The sequence below is a fragment of the Pristiophorus japonicus genome, chromosome 1 (assembly GCF_044704955.1).
Source record: "Pristiophorus japonicus isolate sPriJap1 chromosome 1, sPriJap1.hap1, whole genome shotgun sequence".
NCBI lineage: Eukaryota > Metazoa > Chordata > Chondrichthyes > Pristiophoridae > Pristiophorus > Pristiophorus japonicus.
The window spans coordinates 169475674-169481314 of record NC_091977.1 but is presented as its reverse complement, the minus strand read 5'-3'; positions in this window follow the sequence as shown (position 1 = coordinate 169481314).

The window sequence follows — 5641 nt, the reverse complement described above, 5'->3', positions numbered from 1 at the left end:
GGGGGTCCTTGTGCATGGATCCCAAAAAGTTAGTTTGCAGGTGCAGCAGGTAATCAGGAAGGCGAATGGAATGTTGGCCTTCATTGCGAGAGGGATGGAGTACAAAAGCAGGGAGGTCCTGCTGCAACTATATAGGGTATTGGTGAGGCTGCACCTGGAGTACTGTGTGCAGTTTTGGTCACCTTACTTAAGGAAGGATATACTAACTTTGGAGGGGTGACAGAGACGATTCACCAGGCTGATTCCGGAGATGAGGGGGTTACCTTATGATGATAGATTGAGTAGACTGGGTCTTTACTCGTTGGAGTTCAGAAGGATGAGGGGTGATCTTATAGAAACATTTAAGATAATGAAAGGGATAGACAAGATAGAGGCAGAGAGGTTGTTTCCACTGGTCGAGGAGACTAGAACTCGGGGGCACAGCCTCAAAATACGGGGGAGCCAATTTAAAACCGAGTTGAGAAGGAATTTCTTCTCCCAGAGGGTTGTGAATCTGTGGAATTCTCTGCCCAAGGAAGCAGTTGAGGCTAGCTCATTGATTGTATTCAAATCACAGATAGATACATTTTTAACCAATAAGGGAATTAAGGGTTATGGGGAGCGGGCGGGTAACTGGAGCTGAGTCCACGGCCAGATCAGCCATGATCTTGTTGAATGGCGGAGCAGGTTCGAGGGGCTAGATGGCCTATTCCTGTTCCTAATTCTTATGTTCTTATGTTCTTATATTCACATGACACGTGTCATGGGCAATGTGGCAGCTTTCGTTGCAGTACAGGCAGAAGCAACACAACATCTTAGTGCTGTAATGCAGACAATGCTTGTTGGCATCAAAGCTCAGACTGCTCTCATGCAGTCTCAGCTGGATGCCACATGTGCTCTGACTGTTGCCATCACCGCTGGGTCCACCACAGTCCACTGGGGATCTCACGGTTTTGCAGCAGGCCACCAATCTGCACTCCAGCAGATTGGTGGAGATGCTGAGGTGCTGCCCTGGAATGGCAGTGGGTCAGTGGAGCAGGAACCTGCTGCCCTCTCTCAGGATGACAACATTCCTTGTCCCACTACTGCCACTCCGCCATTGCACATGTCTCTGCCTGTCACCCAGCCAGCCCGGACTGCTGTGCCGCCCAGCCTGAGGTGGTGCAGTCTACAGCCGAGCCTTCCAGGCCCAGACCTGGTTGAGTGCGTCTTGCAAAGCCATCTGTAGTCTCTGGCCCTGACACACAGCAGCCTTCCACCAGTCATGCTGCAGCCACAGGGGACACACTGCCAAAGAACAGTAGAATAGGTAAACCGAGTGTTAAGAGGGGATATCAGGAATTCCACAAGGGTGATTATTAAATATATTTGTTGTTTATGATACTGTTAAATGTTATGAGATAAATTTTAATTGGAATGTTGCATCTTTGGTGGTGTCTCCCATTTCAGTTTCGGGGCTGTGGTATGGAAGGGGAAGTAAATGTGCCGATGGGGATGTGCCGAGGAACCAGGAGGTGGAATGGAATTCACTGGAACCGAAGTCTGATGAAACGGCAGTAGACCACCCATGCAGAATCGCGACTGAATGGCTGCCTCCTCTGTTGCTGGGGTTGCTGCTCCTGCTCCTCGTCCTCCTCCTCCTCCTCATCCTCCTCTTGCTCCTCCTCCTGCTTCTCCTCCTCCTCCTGAGGTGGTGGAGCTATGCCTAGTGGCAATGGCTGCACCTTTATGATGGCCAAGTTGTGCAGCATGCAGCAGACGACGACAAAAAGGGACACCCACTCAGCTGATTTCTAGAGGACTCCTCCCGAGCGGTCAATGCAACGGAACCGTTGCGCACTGGAAGGATCCACTGGTGTAGAAATTGAGCTTGATGGTGACCTTGATGACCACTGAGAGAGCCGTCCTCACCCTGGTCTGAGGCTCAAGTTCTGATTGCAGGAGATGGAAGAGCTCTGTGACCACATCCTTGTTGAAGCACAGCCTTCGAACACACTGTTATTCAGTAAAATTGATGTAGGAGAACTGCTGCCAGATACCCTGGAAGGGTGAGGACTTCTGTTGACAGCCCTGTTGGGCCTCCTCCTTCTGGCTACATTTTGCTGTTGTTCTCCCTGCCTTTCTCTCAGCCTAAGTTGCCTCCAATAGTGACGTAGAAGCAGGAGATCAAGTGCCTACACAGCCCCCATGAAATGATATAAATATCGTTTCAAATCTGCCATCAATGAAAGACAGGAATGTTTAACAGCCAGAACGCTCCTTCAACTAAAATCTCTGAAATCTGCCAAACAGTCTATCCGACTATGTGATAGTAAGCTACAAGCAGTAATGGCCAACCAAAATATTTTCCAAACATGGCATCTTTAAATAGCGTCCTCCAGGCGACTCCTGACTGAAACTCGACAGCTGCATTGTCAGCGCCAGGCAGGAAGACGGGGGCACAACCGAATTTAGCTTCTGGGACGGTAACGGGGCATTGCGCATGTCAATGACATCATCATTGCTGAGCGGGGTGCTACCTGCTGGCATTGCCACAAAGCCTCCGCCCAATTTAGTGGGAGGCACTGTTTTCGCCACGCCCGGGCAAAAACTCATTTGCGCTCCATTAGCACCCCCGCGGGCTCGAATGGGAGACGCAAAGCACCCAAATTTCGGCCCCTTTGATTCTATCTGTAACTGATATTTACTCACTGAAATTGCACTGATAACTAACAACAATAATGGTAACACTAAGATTCTCTTCATAACCAACAGTAATACAATAACTCACTGATAGTCTGTATGTAACTGGTAGTAATAAGTGCAACACCTTGATATCCTACCTGTAACAAGTAGTAATTTTTAACCCGCTGATATTCATCCTGTAACTACATCCAGAGTTTCCTGCACTGGAGAAGGTGCGGTCAGGCTCCCCAGTGAATGCCAATTTAACAGGCCTGATCTCTCTCCCTATCTCCCTGGTCTCTGGCTCTGTGTGAATGTGACGACTGAACTGGGAGCCTCAGTCAGGGGTGATGTATACTTGAACTTCACCTGAACCAAACCGAGAGATCTCAAAAAGGGCAGCGGGCTCTTTGTTTGGGGGACTTCTCACAGGGCACATCATCCTAAATTCAGTTCAGCAACAACGGATGCGAGAAATCTGAAAGATAAACAGAAAATGCTGGAAGCACTCAGCAAGTCAGGCAGCATCTGTTGCATCAGTATCATTTCCAGCTGAGTGTTTCCTGCATTCTCTGCTTTTATTTCTAAACCATTCCCTGGGCTCAGATTCAATAAAGAAGATTTTCATAGAATGAAAGAAATTACAGCACATTCGGCCCCAATCCTGTGCTAGTGTTGATGCTTTCTCCTATCACCCCATTCCCCCAGATCCTTTTTTATTCCTCTTTTTCAAGTACTTACCCCATTCCCTTTTAAATAATGATCGAGTCTCTTTCTCAATAGACACTCGTGGTGAAGCATCCTATGATCTAATAACATCGGTGCCAAAACCTTCCTTCATCTTTCCGCCTTGGCACTTCCAGTAAGAATCATCTGTCTCCGTCTCTGTCTCCATTTTCCCACCAGTGAAAACAATCTTTCACTATTTACCCAAAGTAAAGTCCCCAGGTTTCACTCACTCCTTTACTGGCTGCTCCTCTCTCAGTACTGCCCTCACTTACCATGTTACTGCTGTTGCTCTCGACTTTACAAAAAAGCAAGGCTGCAAACCTATCCTATTCCTTAGTCTTTCTTTTCCCCCCCGCCAGCATTGTAATTCCTCGGACCTCCAGTCTTCCCCTCTTCCTTCTCCGAACCCCCATTCCACAATCACCCTCGCTCCCTCTGAGCCCCAACCCCAACCCACCAGTCCCCTGTCTGCCTCTCCCTGACCCCGAGTTTACTGTCACTCTCACCTCCCTCATGAAGTCCCGATTCCCCCTAATCACCGGTCACCCACTCTCCCCCCACCCCCAAGTTCGAATCTCCAGCCCTGCATCTCTCCCCACTCCGTCTCTCTCCTCCCCCCCGCCCCCCATATTAGACGTCTGACAATTTCTCAACCAGCTGGTCCGATTTCCGGCCGCCTTTTAGCGGGGACTGTCTCCCTGCAGCACTGCACCCAGGTCCTCCTGATCACATTCCTGCTTGTGCCCGCCACTGCAATATGCAACCAAGCTGTGTTGGTCTCCAGGGGGAGGACTCTTTCGCCCATGGGAAGGGAAGAGGTCCTCCCTGCATGCTGTGACTCCCTCCATAAGCATATGGAGGGAGTCATGGGAGAGCCTGGGTGCATGTCTGTTTAGTGCTTGACAGTGTTTGCAGCATCTCAATGCTGTAGAACACTGACAGTACAAATGTAAAAAAAAGGTTGGTCATGGTCACTTTAAGGAAACCGGTTGATGCTGTGTCATTAAATGACGTCACCAGATCCACTTCCTCTAATTGGTTGGAAAATGTGCTGGGCGGGCTTAACAAGCCCAATCAGGGGAAATTCATTTCAGAGGCCAGGATGGAAACAGTAGCGGGGCTGAGATCCGCCACCAATGTCGCCCATCACTGACCTGCCGAGATCAGCAAAATCGCAGCCTAATTCTCATTCACTTTTCACCTTTGCCCCTGCCAACCTTCACAGTTCTCTATCCCTCTACAAATCAATTTGAACTCTTGTCCCAATCTACAAATCCCTCCCTGACTTCACGCCTCCTTTTCTCTGTGTTATGTATAGAAGAACTCCACGAGGCTGAGTACTGTGAGCTAAACTTAGTGTGACCTTAGTCTTCTTTATTGCAACTCCAGAGTGCCTAAACAACATGGCAGCCAACCTTTTATTCTGGCCCTGCATGTGTGTGCAGGTGACCATTAGGACTCCAACAGTCGCGCCCTCTGGTGGCAAGTATTACATAGATACATACATAACATCACCCCCCCCCCCCACCAAAGTCTTTGGTACAAGTTATTTACAAGTTGAGGCGATCTGGAGCCCTTCGCTCCCTGGTTGATCGTCTAACTTCAAACCCTGGCGTGTGTGAGTTGGCCGGACCATTGCTGCACTGCATCATGGCTGGTCTGACTGGATTGTCAGGAATGGTGGGTTCATCCTCGTGATTGACAGTGAGGTCGATTGCTAGTTGGGTGTGTGTTGGTGGATCGTCGATGGTGATGTCCTCTTCAAGTCATTCCTGGTTGTCAGTAAATTGCAATTTGGTCTGATTTAAATGCTTTCTGCACGTTTGGCCATTTAACAGTTTGATTATAAACACCCTATTCCCTTCCTTGGCCAAAACAGTGCCAGCAACCCACTTGGGATCATGACCGTAATTCAGGCCAAACACAGGGTCGTTAACATCAATGTCACGTGAAACGGCCATGCGATCGTGGTATGTGTTCTGACAGGGTCCACGAGATCATTGAGATCCAGGTGGACTAGGGAGAGCCTGGTTTTGAGGTCTCTCTTCATTAACAATTTTGCCTGGGGAACCCCGGTGAGCGAGTGGGGTCCCGTCCGGTAACTGAGCAGAATGCGAGACAAGGGGGTCCGCAGGGAGCCATCCGTCACACGTTTCATGCTCTGCTTGATTTCATGGACTGCCCGCTCCGCTTGACCGTTAGACGCGGGCTTAAACAGAGCAGACCTGACATGTTTGCTGCCATTGCAGGTCATAAACTGATTGAATTC